Here is a 15426-nt window from a genome sequence, read left to right as displayed (position 1 = left end):
GCAAGAAGGACATCCTACTGCCCCCTGGCATTTCCAAACAAGCTTGATCAACAAGGATTTTAACGGGCATCCGACGAAGAAAATCGGTGCCCAACAAGCATGGAACAGCCAACGAACGCGAAATCAGAACCGGCCCTGACACGTGATATTCTCTATAGCAATGCATACATCTACTCGTCCCAGGATACCCATGCTACCCCCATTAGCAGCAATGCATGCATCATTAGCCGGTCGGATCCGCGACGTAGGGATGGACAGAAGACGCACCGGTATCAACCAAAATACGCACATCAACCCCTTCAATAGTACCCGGTACCGTGGAGGACCCCGATGCGGCTGCCACCACCCTCCGAGCCAATTTTTTCCACTGAGTAACCGTGTGCGGCACTGACCCAGCTGGTCCACAATTACCATCAGAAGTACAAACAGGGGTGCGAGTGGATGCGTGAGGTGTTTGGACCTGCCGGGTGTCCGATGTGTGCCGACTTGCCCTAGGATACCGTGGATTCGCGTCCGGTGGAAGAGATGGAGGGAGGCCCGATGGGAGCTGAGAAGGTCGAAGTCGGCGCCGACAATCGCAGGCGAAATGGCCCCATCGGCCACATTTTAAACATGTGGTGGCCGCCCGGCGGTCGGTCGTCTCGGGCCCCCCGGCTGTGGGCTTCCGGCCCCGTCGTGCTGTACGTCCCGCCGGCATTGCGGGACCCATCGAGGAGCGGCAGCAATCACATCGTCGTCGCTGGAGTCGTCAGGGATGTGGACGACATGACGCGGAGCCCATCCCAACGGTTGACCGTCTTTCTCGGGGTCTCCCGTCCATGCCGCCATTTGGTCCCAGAGTTTCAGGTTGAATTTGGCGTCTAAACAGCGTGCAGCCCAACGAGACGTCAGCGGCTCGTGGCCGCACACCGGCAGTGAGATGTTCAATTCCTGGGATAGTTCAATCATTCTTGCAAGGATGAGAGGATCTAGGAGATCGGCCATAGCGAGCGCCAACAGCGCACCACGGTACGCCAAGGGTGATTCTTCCGGTCCTCGACGCCGCTGCATAAATTTCCTATGAGCAGCCGATGGTGGCTCGTAAAATTCCGCCATTTCCGTGAAGGCGTCCTGTAGCGTCTTCTTCCTACTCGCCGGGATGGAGCAGAAAACGGCTAAGGACACGTCGTCCAACAGCGTAGGTAGAGCCTCCAGCGCTTCCGACTCCGTCCACCGCACCGATCGGACGGCGGACTCGAATCTCCACGTGAATGCGCTCCAGTCGCCTCCAGCGACTAACTCTTTAATTTGAGGAAGGCGATGGCTGCGGTTACTATCGGAGGCCTTGGGCATGTTCGTTCTCGCCACCCGCGCAGCACGCGGCTCCGTCAAGATGGCGGCCGGCGCCGTGTGGCAGCGGCCCCGCCCAAGATGGCGGCCTCCTCCTCCGCAGCAGGTGCAATGGCGGACGCTGGAGATCTTGGTCGTCTGCCCTTGGATGCGTCCCATGAGGCCGACCCAGGGCAGCAGATGACGCGACCACCGTCACCCGTCGCCACCCTTCGTCCGCAGCTGGAGACGCCTCCTCGCCGGCCTGTCGTCGTTGCGCGGCGTCGGGGAGAGCGGCAGACGGCGGCAGCGGTCCCGTTGCTCCCAGCAGCTCGTCCTTGTCCGCATCGTCATCTTCTTCCGATGGAGGGTCCGGTGGGTTTCTTTTCTTCTGGTGCTTGGACATTTCGACTAGTGGTCCAAACGGTCTCAAGATGTACTGCTGACACCAATGTAATAAAGGTCGCGGAGGCAACTTCTGTAATCAGTGTTGTTTATTAGCTTTCTTCCACAGCTCTCATCGTACGGGCTCCTCTGCTATCTGGCTCCTTCACGCTGTTGGCAGACAGCGTGAGAGGGAGAGATAAAGAGTGAGAGAGATGACTGTCGCGGCCACGTGGCAGGCTCTGGACCCCGCGCTCCCACGTGGCTTCCCCCTTCATTCATTCCAGCTCTCACCACGTGTTGCCCGTCTCCACCCCTTTTAATCCCTGGGGCACGTGGTGCCTCTCAGCTAGTCCTGGGTAACCTCCCTGGAATCTTACAGATCCCATCCTACGGTCCCAGGACCACGCCCCTAACTCGTCCCTCCATTGTCTGTGGCTGAAGCCAGCAGAGCCAATCATCTCCTTCCAGGTGTAACCTTCGCATTACGTCAGGGCCACGCCCCTACTCCTCTCCCCATTGGTTATGGGCCTGGACCGGTCGAGTCAATCATTATCAATGAGGTGTGACCACTTAATCACCCAGGTGTACCCTCCAGAGGTGTGGACTCGAGTCATGTGACTTGGACTCGAGTCAGACTCGAGTCATGAATTTGATGACTTGCGACTCGACTTGGACTTGCATAACAATGACTTTGTCCCACCTATGAGATGTGGACTCGAGTCATGTGACTTGGACTCGAGTCAGACTCGAGTCATGAATTTGATGACTTGCGACTCGACTTGGACTTGCATAACAATGACTTTGTCCCACCTCTGGTACCCTCCCATTACACCAGTGTCGTTTATAGTAGTGTAAAGTAGAGTACTGTAATACTGTAGTGTCTTTAAAAATGTACTCACACCGACACGTTGTAACAAGTCACCTGCTTATACTTTATTCATCTATTCTTGCACCAGTTGTAGGCACTCCTATAACTATCTATACATTACTTAGGTTTCAGTGATTAATACTGAACCCTATGGGAGCTTTGGTCTGGCTCTGTGGGCCTCAGTGTCCAACACTGAACCATATGGGAGTCTCAGTGACTGAACCCTCTGGAAGTCTCAGTAGTTATCACAAAACCCTACTGGAGTCTCAGTGATTAACAGTGAACCCTATGGGAGCCTTGGTTTGGCTCTGTGGGCCTCTAGTGAGTAACATTGAACCCTATCGGAGTCGCAGTGGTTATCACAAAACTCTATAGGAGCCTCAGTCATTAACACTAACCCCTATGGAAATCTCAGTGATTAACACCGAACCCTTTGGGAGTTTCAGTGATTAATACTGAACCCTATGGGAGCTTTGGTATGGCTCTGTGGGCCTCTGTGTTGAACACTGAACCCTATGGGAGCCTCAGTGATTATTACGGAATCCGATGGGAGTCTTAGCGACTAATACTGAACAGTGATTAACACCGAACCCTATGGGAGCCTTGGTCTCTAGAGAGTAACACTGAACCCTAAAGGAGTCTCAGTGATTATCACAAAACCATTTGAGTATCATTGATTAACAGCGAACCCTATGGGAGTCTAGGTCTGGCTCTGTGGACCTCAGTGATTAACACAGAACCCTATGGGAGTCTCAGTGATTAACACTGATCCCTATGGGAGCATTGGTCTGGCTCTGTGGGCCTCGTTGATTAACACTGAACCCTATGGGGGTCTCAGTGATTAAAACTGAAACCTATGGGAGCCTTGGTCTGGCTCTGTGGGCCTCTAGTGAGTAACAATTAACCCTATGGGCGTCTCAGTGATTATCATGGAACTCTATGGGAGCCTCAGTCATTAACACTGAAACCTATGGGAGCCTCAGTGATTAACCTTGAACCCAATGGGAGCCTTGGTCTGGCTCTGTGGGCCTCAGCGATTAACACTGAACCATATGGAAGTCTCATTGATTAACACTGAACCCTATGGGAGCCTCAGTGAATAACACTGAACCCTATGGGAGCCTTGGCCTGGCTCTGTGGGCCTCAGTGATTAACACTGAACCATATGGGAGTCTCAGTGACTGAACCCTCTGGAAGTCTCAATGGATATCACAAAACCCTATGAAAGTCTCATTGATTAACACGAACTCTCTGGAAGTCTCAGCGATTAACACTGAAACCTTTGGGAGTCTCCTCGATTAACACTTAACCCCATGGGAGCCTTGGTCTGCCTCTGTGGACGTCAGTGATTAACATCGCACCCTATGGGAGTCTCAGTGTTTGTCACTGACCCCTATGGGAGACTCAGTGATTATCAGGGAACCCTTTGGGAGCCTCAGTGATTAACACTGACCCCTTTGGGAGTTTCAGTGATTAACACAGAACCCTATGGGAGCCTTGGTCTGGCTGTGTGGACTTCTAGTGAGTGACACAAACCCTTTAGGAGTCTCAGTGATCATCACTGAACCCTTTGGGAGGCTTGGTCTGGCTCTGTGGGACTCAGTGATTAACACTGAACCCTATGGGCGTCTCAGTGATTTTCACGTTACTCTATGGGAGTCTCAGTGATTAACACTGAACCCTTTTGGAGTCTCAGTGATTATCACTGAACCCTCTGGAAGTCTCAGCGATTAACATTGAACCTTATGGGAGACTCAATAGTTAACAACGAACACTTTGGGAGTCTCAGGGATTAACACTGAACCCTATGGGGAGTCTCAGTAATGAACACTGAACCCTTTGGAAGCCATGGTCTGGCTCTGTTGGAATCAGTGATAAACACTGATCCATATGGGAGTCTCAGTGATTATCACCGAACCTATGGGAGTCTCGGTGATTAACACTGAACCCTATGGGAGCCTTGGTCTGGCTCTGTGGGTCTCAATGATTAACACTGAACCCTTTGGGATTCTCAGTGATTATCACTGTACCCTATGGGAGTCTCAGTGATTATCACAGAACCCTTGGGGAGTATCAGTGATTAACACTGAACTGTATGGGAGCCTTAGTCTGGCTCTGTGGGCCTCTAGTGAGTAACAATGAACCCTATGGGAGTTTCAGTGATTATCACAGAACTCTATGGGAGCCTCAGGCATTAACACTGAAACCTATGGGAGCCTCAGTGATTAACATTGACCCGAATGGGAGACCTTGGTCTGGCTCTGTGGGCCTCATTGATTAACACCGAACCATCTGGAAGTCTCAGCGATTAAAACAGAACCCTATGGGAGCCTCAATGATTAACACTGAACCATATGGGAGTCTCAGTAATTGAACCCTCTGGAAGTCTCAGTAGTTATCACAAAACCCTATTGGAGTCTCAGTGATTAACAGTGAACCCTATGGGAGCCTTGGTCTGGCTCTGTGGGCCTCTAGTGAGTAACAATGATCCCTATGGGAGTCTCAGTGATTATCATGGAACTCTATGGGAACCTCAGTCATTAACACTGAAACCTATGGGAGCCTCAGTGATTAACCTTGAACCCAATGGGAGCCTTGGTCTGGCTCTGTGGGCCTCAGCGATTAACACTGAACCATATGGGAGTCTCAGTAACTGAACCCTCTGGAAGTCTCAGTAGTTATCACAAACCCCTATTGGAGTCTCAGTGATTAACAGTGCACCCTATGGGAGCCTTGGTGTGGCTCTGTGGGCCTCTAGTGAGTAACAATTAACCCTATGGGCGTCTCAGTGATTATCATGGAACTCTTTGGGAGCCTCAGTCATTAACACTGAAACCTATGGGAGCCTCAGTGAATAACCTTGAACCCAATGGGAGCCTTGGTCTGGCTCTGTGGGCCTCAGCGATTAACACTGAACCATATGGAAGTCTCATTGATTAACACTGAACTCTCTGGAAGTCTCAGCGATTAACACTGAACCCTATGGGAGCCTCAGTGAATAACACTGAACCCTATGGGAGCCTTGGCCTGGCTCTGTGGGCCTCAGTAATTAACACTGAACCATATGGGAGTCTCAGTGACTGAACCCTCTGGAAGTCTCAATGGATATCACAAAACCCTATGGAAGTCTCATTGATTAACACTGAACTCTCTGGAAGTCTCAGCGATTAACATCGAACCCTATGGGAGCCTCAGTGAATAACACAGAACCCTATGGGAGCCTTGGCCTGGCTCTGTGGGCCTCAGTGATTAACACTGAACCATATGGGAGTCTCAGTGACTGAACCCTCTGGAAGTCTCAATGGATATCACAAAACCCTATGAAAGTCTCATTGATTAACACTGAACTCCCTGGAAGTCTCAGCGATTAACACTGAAACCTTTGGGAGTCTCCTCGATTAACACTTAACCCCATGGGAGCCTTGGTCTGCCTCTGTGGACGTCAGTGATTAACATCGCACCCTATGAGAGTCTCAGTGTTTGTCACTGACTCCTATGGGAGACTCAGTGATTATCACGGAACCCTTTGGGAGCCTCAGTGATTAACACTGACCCCTTTGGGAGTTTCAGTGATTAACACAGAACCCTATGGGAGGCTTGGTCTGGCTGTGTGGACTTCTAGTGAGTGACACGAACCCTTTAGGAGTCTCAGTAATCATCACTGAACCCTTTGGGATGATTGGTCTGGCTCTGTGGGACTCAGTGATTAACACTGAACCCTTTGGGAGTCTCAGTGATTATCACTGAACCCTCTGGAAGTCTCAGCGATTAACATTGAACCTCATGGGAGACTCAATAGTTAACACTGAACACTTTGGGAGTCTCAGGGATTAACACTGAACCCTATGGGGAGTCTCAGTAATGAACACTGTACCCTTTGGAAGCCTTGGTCTGGCTCTGTTGGAATCAGTGATTAACACTGATCCCTATGGGAGTCTCAGTGATTATCCCCGAACCTATGGGAGTCTCAGTGATTAACACTGAACCCTATGGGAGCCTTGGTCTGGCTCTGTGGGTCTCAATGATTAACACTGAACCCTGTGGGATTCTCAGTGATTATCACTGTACCCTATGGGAGTCTCAGTGATTATCACAGAACCCTTGGGGAGTATCAGTGATTAACACTGAACTGTATGGGAGCCTTGGTCTGGCTCTGTGGGCCTCTAGTGAGAAACAATGAACCCTATGGGAGTTTCAGTGATTATCACAGAACTCTATGGGAGCCTCAGGCATTAACACTGAAACCTATGGGAGCCTCAGTGATTAACATTGACCCGAATGGGAGACCTTGGTCTGGCTCTGTGGGCCTCAGTAATAATCACTGAACCCTATGGGAGTCTCATTGATTAACACCGAACCATCTGGAAGTCTCAGCGATTAAAACAGAACCCTATGGGAGCCTCAATGATTAACACTGAACCATATGGGAGTCTCAGTAACTGAACCCTCTGGAAGTCTCAGTAGTTATCACAAAACACTATTGGAGTCTCAGTGATTAACAGTGAACCCTATGGGAGCCTTGGTCTGGCTCTGTGGGCCTCTAGTGAGTAACAATTAACCCTATGGGCGTCTCAGTGATTATCATGGAACTCTATGGGAACCTCAGTCATTAACACTGAAACCTATGGGAGCCTCAGTCATTAACCTTGAACCCAATGGGAGCCTTGGTCTGGCTCTGTGGGCCTCAGCGATTAACACTGAACCATATGGGAGTCTCAGTAACTGAACCCTCTGGAAGTCTCAGTAGTTATCACAAACCCCTATTGGAGTCTCAGTGATTAACAGTGCACCCTATGGGAGCCTTGGTGTGGCTCTGTGGGCCTCTAGTGAGTAACAATTAACCCTATGGGCGTCTCAGTAATTATCATGGAACTCTTTGGGAGCCTCAGTCATTAACACTGAAACCTATGGGAGCCTCAGTGATTAACCTTGAACCCAATGGGAGCCTTGGTCTGGCTCTGTGGGCCTCAGCGATTAACACTGACCCATATGGAAGTCTCATTGATTAACACTGAACTCTCTGGAAGTCTCAGCGATTAACACTGAACCCTATGGGAGCCTCAGTGAATAACAATGAACCTTATGGGAGCCTTGGCCTGGCTCTGTGGGCCTCAGTGATTAACACTGAACCATATGGGAGTCTCAGTGACTGAACCCTCTGGAAGTCTCAATGGATATCACAAAACCCTATGGAAGTCTCATTGATTAACACTGAACTCTCTGGAAGTCTCAGCGATTAACATCGAACCCTATGAGAGCCTCAGTGAATAACACCGAACCCTATGGGAGCCTTGGCCTGGCTCTGTGGGCCTCAGTGATTAACACTGAACCATATGGGAGTCTCAGTGACTGAACCCTCTGGAAGTCTCAATGGATATCACAAAACCCTATGGAAGTCTCATTGATTAACACTGAACTCTCTGGAAGTCTCAGCGATTAACACTGAAACCTTTGAGATTCTCCTCTATTAACACTTAACCCCATGGGAGCATTGGTCTGCCTCTGTGGACCTCAGTGATTAACACTGCACCCTATGAGAGTCTCAGTGTTTGTCACTGAACCCTATGGGAGACTCAGTGATTATCACGGAACCCTTTGGGAGCCTCAGTGATTAACACTGACCCCTTTGGGAGTTTCAGTGATTAACACAGAACCCTATGAGAGCCTTGGTCTGGCTGTGTGGACTTCTAGTGAGTGACACGAACCCTTTAGGAGTCTCAGTGATCATCACTGAACCCTTTGGGATGCTTGGTCTGGCTCTGTGGGACTCAGTGATTAACATTGAACCCTATGGGCGTCAAAGTGATTTTCACGTTACTCTATGGGAGTCTCAGTGATTAACACTGAACCCTTTGGGAGTCGCAGTGATTAACACTGAACCCTCTGGAAGTCTCAGCGATTAACATTGAACCTTATGGGAGACTCAATAGTAAACACTGAACACTTTGGGAGTCTCAGGGATTAACACTGAACCATATGGAAGTCTCATTGATTAACAATGAACTCTCTGGAAGTCTCAGCGATTAACACTGAACCCTATGGAAGCCTTGGTCTAACACTGTGGGCCTCGGTGATTAACACTGAACCCTATGTGCGTCTCAGTGATTTTCACGTTACGCTATGGGAGTCTCAGTGATTAACACTGAACCCTATGGGAGTCTCATTGATTAACACCGAACCATCTGGAAGTCTCAGCGATTAAAACAGAACCCTATGGGAGCCTCAATTATTAACACTGAACCATATGGGAGTCTCAGTAACTGAACCCTCTGGAAGTCTCAGTAGTTATCACAAAAGCCTATTGGAGTCTCAGTGATTAACAGTGAACCCTATGGGAGCCTTGGTCTGGCTCTGTGGGCCTCTAGTGAGTAACAATGATCCCTATGGGAGTCTCAGCGATTATCACGGAACTCTATGGGAACCTCAGTCATTAACACTGACACATATGGGAGCCTCAGTGATTAACCTTGAACCCAATGGGAGCCTTGGTCTGGCTCTGTGGGCCTCAGCGATTAACACTGAACCATATGGGAGTCTCAGTAACTGAACCCTCTGGAAGTCTCAGTAGTTATCACAAACCCCTATTGGAGTCTCAGTGATTAACAGTGCACCCTATGGGAGCCTTGGTGTGGCTCTGTGGGCCTCAGCGATTAACACTGAACCATATGGAAGTCTCATTGATTAACACTGAACTCTCTGGAAGTCTCAGCGATTAACATCGAACCCTATGGGAGCCTCAGTGAATAACACTGAACCCTATGGGAGCCTTGGCCTGGCTCTGTGGGCCTCAGTGATTAACACTGAACCATATGGGAGTATCAGTGACTGAACCCTCTGGAAGTCTCAATGGATATCACAAAACCCTATGGAAGTCTCATTGATTAACACTGAACTCTCTGGAAGTCTCAGCGATTAACACTGAAACCTTTGGGAGTCTCCTCGATTAACACTTAACCCCATGGGAGCCTTGGTCTGCCTCTGTGGACCTCAGTGATTAACACTGCACCCTATAAGAGTCTCAGTGTTTGTCACTGAACCCTATGGGAGACTCAGTGATTATCACGGAACCCTTTGGGAGCCTCAGTGATTAACACTGACCCCTTTGGGAGTTTCAGTGATTAACACAGAACCCTATGGGAGCCTTGGTCTGGCTGTGTGGACTTCTAGTGAGTGACACGAACCCTTTAGGAGTCTCAGTGATCATCACTGAACCCTTTGGGAGGCTTGGTCTGGCTCTGTGGGACTCAGTGATTAACACTGAACCCTATGGGCGTCTCAGTGATTTTCACGCTACGCTATGGGATTCTCAGTGATTCACACTGAACCCTTTGGGAGTCTCAGTGATTATCACTGAACCCTCTGGAAGTCTCAGCGATTAACATTGAACCTTTATGGGAGACTCAATAGTTAACACTGAACACTTTGGGAGTCTCAGGGATTAACACTGAACCCTATGGGGAGTCTCAGTAATGAACACTGAACACTTTGGAAGCCTTGGTCTGGCTCTGTTGGAATCACTGATTAACACTGATCCCTATGGGAGTCTCAGTGATTATCACCGAACCTATGGGAGTCTCATTGATTAACACTGAACCCTATGGGAGCCTTGGTCTGGCTCTGTGGGTCTCAATGATTAACACTGAACCCTGTGGGATTCTCAGTGATTATCACTGTACCCTATGGGAGTCTCAGTGATTATCACAAAACCCTTGGGGAGTATCAGTGATTAACACTGAACTGTATGGGAGCCTTGGTCTGGCTCTGTGGGCCTCTAGTGAGTAACAATGAACCCTATGGGAGTTTCAGTGATTATCACAGAACTCTATGGGAGCCTCAGGCATTAACACTGAAACCTATGGGAGCCTCAGTGATTAACACTGAACCCCATGGGAGTCTCAATGATTAACACTGAACCCTAGGGGAGTCTAATTGATTATTACTGAACCCTGTGGTGTCTCAGTGATTATCACTGAACACTTTGGGAGTCTCTGTGATTAACACTGAACCCTATGGGAGCTTTGGTCTGGCTCTGTGGGCCTTGGTGATTAACATTGAACCCTATGGGAGTCTGAATGATTATCACTGAACCCTATGGGAGACACGGAGATACATAGACAACTACACAAGCAGAGAGATACGCACACAGAGACACACAGAGACAGAGACGCACACATATGAAGTATCTGAATGACGGCGGGAAACCACTTGATGGGTAGCACACTTTATTTTCACTAGTCTTCCACAATAACACGTGTGGTCACTATTTCTCACACTCCACACTCCACCTGACACTGGTGGTTACTACAGCTCACGCTACACGCTCACTTGACACGCGTGGTTACTACAGCTCACGGTACACGCTCACGGGCACTCCAGCCCCGTAGCGTCCGTGGCGCTACAGACCCACCCCAGCTTGGGCGTGGGTCTCGACCTCTAGGTCCCGCGGCCCGGCCCTCACACGGACGTCCGGCCCCGGGTCCCAAGATCCCGCCTCTGAGCCACACAGGGCCCCGGTCCTGACAAGGACGGCGGGACTAGGTGTCTCAGGGCCCTATCTCTTCCTCCTCCATCTTCTGTCTTCACTGGTTACCAACTCCCCGTGCGCCTGCGCGCACCGCCTTATATAGCCTCCCCTCCCGGGAGACGGAGCGTATGCGGACCGCGACGTGAGCACCCCCTTAGTTGACCAATCCCCACGCGCTTCCACACGATCCCTTTGCTGTCAGCGCGCGTCACCGATACCCAGCCAATCACCGCCTCACAACCCATGACCCCGCGCTGACCTATGATCCTTCACCGTCAGCGCGCGTCACCAACACACACAGCCAATCAATACGCGCTGCCACACGATCCTCACCCCAGCGCGTATCACCACTACATCACCCCCTCCCACATAGCTCGCAGCCGGCCCGGCTGCTAAACAACACAACAACAACAACAACAAAATCCCCACCCCCCAGTGTGCCCCGTAACACAACAACAACCAACACAATGACACAACACCAGATGATAACCTATGTACAAACCGACGAACAATACAATAAAAAGTCAACAACAACATACAACACCAGACAACAACCTATGTACAAACCGACGAACAATACAATAAAAGTAATTCCGAGAAAAAAAACGTGTCCAGTGTCTCTGTAACTATCGATCCCCCCTCCGCTCGTTCCTCAACCGGGGTGATAGAGCGGTCGAGCGGATGGGGAACGCAGTGACGAGACGCTCCGGCCGCATCGGCCCCCATTCAGTTGGTCAGGAAAAGTTGCGCGACTTAGCGCGAGTCCGCCTGGCCGGTCCATCGTATGGGACGGGACGCTGACGACCGTCTGGTGGCTCCGGCAGCCCCGAAAGGCACGGATCGGGCCTGGAAGGACCGGCCGTGTCGCGGGGATCCGGCCGCCGGTGGTCGGCAGCTGTCAGTTCCGAGACACCTGGGAGCGGATCAGGCGGAGACATGTGAGGATCAGGCGGAGACATTTCCCTCCTCGGGTCGTCGGTCACGTCACATGCTCGGTCCTCACGACACAAAGGGAGGCCATATGGAGGCGAGAACGGTTTCAGCCCGGAGGGGTGAACGTACCAACGGCGCTTTCCCCATTTTATCTGAACACACTGGGGGCGTGCAACCCGCACGACCTCCACGGGTCCCCGCCATGGCCTCAACAATTTAGGCGACGTAGCCAAAGGTGCCTGAGGGCAGTGCAGCCAGGCCCTATCGCCCGGTTTCCAATCGTGCACGGACACCTTTCGTGCACGCAAGCGCTCGTTGGCGATTTGCCGCGACCTCGAATTTAGCTGTGCGGCCTCCCATGCCTCGGTCAGCTTAGCAATGTTAAATTTAATATGATCGGCCAATTTTGAATTCGTTCGTGGCGCGGAAAGTCCCAGCTGAGTTTCCATGGGCGGGTCGGCCTCCCGACCATACATCAGATAAAATGGGGAAAATCCCGTTGCTGCATGGGGGGCCATTCTATACGCGGCGAGGACCCCCGGGACCTGCAGGTCCCAGTCAACATGTGCCTCGCACACCTGCTGGCACAGCATAGAAGTCAAAGTCCTGTGGAGTCGCTCCACCATCCCGTCCGTCTGTGGGTGGTACGGGGAGGTATGCACCTTCTTAGTACCCAAAAGGTCGCACACCTCCTGCAGCAATTTACTCGAAAAATTCTTTCCCTGGTCGGTCAGCAAGCATTCGGGAGCCCCCTTGTCCAGGACGTAGCCCTGGACAAAGGCGTCCGTCACAGCTGCCGCCGACTGGTTGGCGAGTGGCCACGCCATAGGCCACTGGGTAAAGTACTCCACACCAACCAACAGGTACTTGTTACCCCTAGGCGTGACTGGAAAAGGCCCCAAAATATCGAGCGCAATGAGCTCGTTAGTGCGCGATACCTGAATAGACTGCAGCGGTGGATTTGACGCCACGGGCGGTGGTTTCCGTCTGGCGCAGTCTACACACCCCTTCAGTATATTTACCACATCGCTCCCCATCCCCGGCCAATAATAGTCACGCTGAAGCAGAGCAAGTGTTTTGTTTACCCCCAAATGCAAGAGGCGTTCGTGTGCGGCCAGGACAAGTTTTCCCCGCATAGCGGAAGGCACGACGAGTGCGTGCCGCCGGGACAAATTGTCCCATCTCATTAGGAGGCCCTGCTTGAGCAGCCAGGAGCCAGTTTGCTTTCGGCCCTCCTCGGGACCCCCCGCCCTGCGACGCAACGCTAGCAGGGAGCTGTCAGCCATTTGGAGACGGCCCCACTCAATCAGAGACAGTGAGAGCAGCGAGTCCCCTCCCTCAGGGGTAGCGGGAGCGTCACCCATCGGCGCATTCGCGGTCGCGGCCAACGCACCCATGCTTACAACACCTGGCGGTTTACAGCGCGCCGACCCCATTAAGCACGCACATTTGGGACAAGGCGACAATCGCGACAGGGCATCCGCGTTAGTGTGGCGCAACCCCTTACGGTAAGTGGTCGTAAATTGATAGTCCTGGAGGACTTCCAACCACCTTGACAATTGGCCCGAGGGTTGGGCGACCCTCAATGAATACTGAAGCGCCGCGTGGTCCGTCCGGACCGTAAAATGACGGCCATAAAGATACGGTCTAAATTGCTGTACAAAAAAAACAATAGCCAGCAACTCGCGACGGGTGACGCAGTAGCGCTGTTCCGCTGGCGACAAAACCCTGCTACCATAGGCGACCACCCGTTCGACTCCCCCAACGACCTGTGAGAGCACCCCCCCAATGCCCGTGTTGCTAGCATCCGTGTCTAGCAAGAACGGACTTGTAAAGTCAGGGTAACGTAAGGGCGGAGCACCCACCAAGGCGTCCCGGAGGGAGCAGAACTTGGCCTCCTCCTCCGGCCCCCATCGGAACTTGACTCCTTTTGCCGTTAGAGCGTGCAAGGGTTTTGCAATGGTGGCGAAATGCTCAACGAATCGGCGGTAGTAGGAAGCAAAACCAATGAAACTGCGTACGTCAGAAACCGACTTGGGCATTGGCCATGAACTGACACAGCTCGTCTTCGCGGGATCGGTAGAGATCCCCGAAGAATCGACAATGTGGCCCAAGTATCTCACGGACTTTCGAAGAAGGTGGCATTTGGCCGGTTTAAATTTCAATTTAGCCGATCGCATCCGCAAGAACACCCCTCTCAACCGCTGGAGGTGTTCCTCAAACGTTTTACTGAAACAATGACATCGTCTAGGTAAATCAAGCAAGTATCCCATTGCAGACCCGACAAAACCACTCCATAAGGCCCTGAAACGTCACGGGAGCGGAGTGAAGTCCCATGGGTAACCAGTTAAACTGGAACAGGCCCCCTGGGGTCCGAAATGCTGTCTTAGGTTTAGACTCGTCGTCGAGTGGCAGCTGCCAGAATCCCGATAATAAATCAAGAGTAGAAAAATACCGCGCACCAGACAATGCATCCAGGGACTCGTCCATTCTGGGGAGCGGATACGCGTCAGCCACGGAGATCTTATTCAGGCGACGGAAATCTACATAAAATCGCAATGACCCATCCTGCTTTTTAACCAGCACGATAGGTGCTCCCCAAGGACTGGATGAAGGCGAAATGATGTCGGCCGCCAGCATATCGTTGACGGCTGACTGAACGTGCTCCTTCTCGGCAGGACTCAGCCGGAAGGGGTTTAACCTGACCGGTGCCGCATCGCCTGTTTCAATATGGTGGCGCAACAGGTCCGTGCACCCAATGTCATATTTGTGCTTACTGAACACATCAGAGAATTCAATCAGCAAAGCACGCAGCGCACCCAATTGTACCCCTGACAAATCCTTTGAGTCCGCACACAGCGAATCGACCCATTCAAGGTCCTCCCCCGATCGAATTTTCTGCGCCGGGACCGGATCAACATGCGCAACAAGGCGCTCTTCCGCAGGGACCCGTGCCGCGTGAGCAAGCACAGTGCCCTGCTGAATAACGGCCGGCCGCGAACCAGCGTTTAGAACCATAACGAACGGGTCCTTGTCAGCCCGAACCAACGTGTGAGCCACCGACAAATCCAGACCTCTGACAGCCCTATTTGACGGACCCAAAAGCACGCCCTGTTCCGAGGTCTCCCCACCCAATGGCTTCCGCAGCCAGAGTGGAATCAACATCTGCGAACCCGGGGGCACATGCACGGTCTGTGTCACCAGCGCTGGTATCGTAGCGCACGCCGTCCGAATTTCCGTTGGATTCGACAAAAATGAAATACGGCGACCCGATGGTAGCTCAATGCAACGTTGATCGATGAGAATTTTAATGGGCATTTTAGCCAAAAAAATCTGTGCCCAACAGACAAGGAACTGCTAAGGAAGAGGAGACGAAAACAGGACCCGACAATTTAATATCCCCTAT

This window comes from Lampetra planeri, chromosome 21 (genome assembly GCF_965212315.1).
Source record: "Lampetra planeri chromosome 21, kcLamPlan1.2.h2, whole genome shotgun sequence".
Classification (NCBI taxonomy): Eukaryota; Metazoa; Chordata; class Hyperoartia; order Petromyzontiformes; family Petromyzontidae; genus Lampetra; species Lampetra planeri.
Note: the sequence above shows the minus strand (reverse complement) of the source record.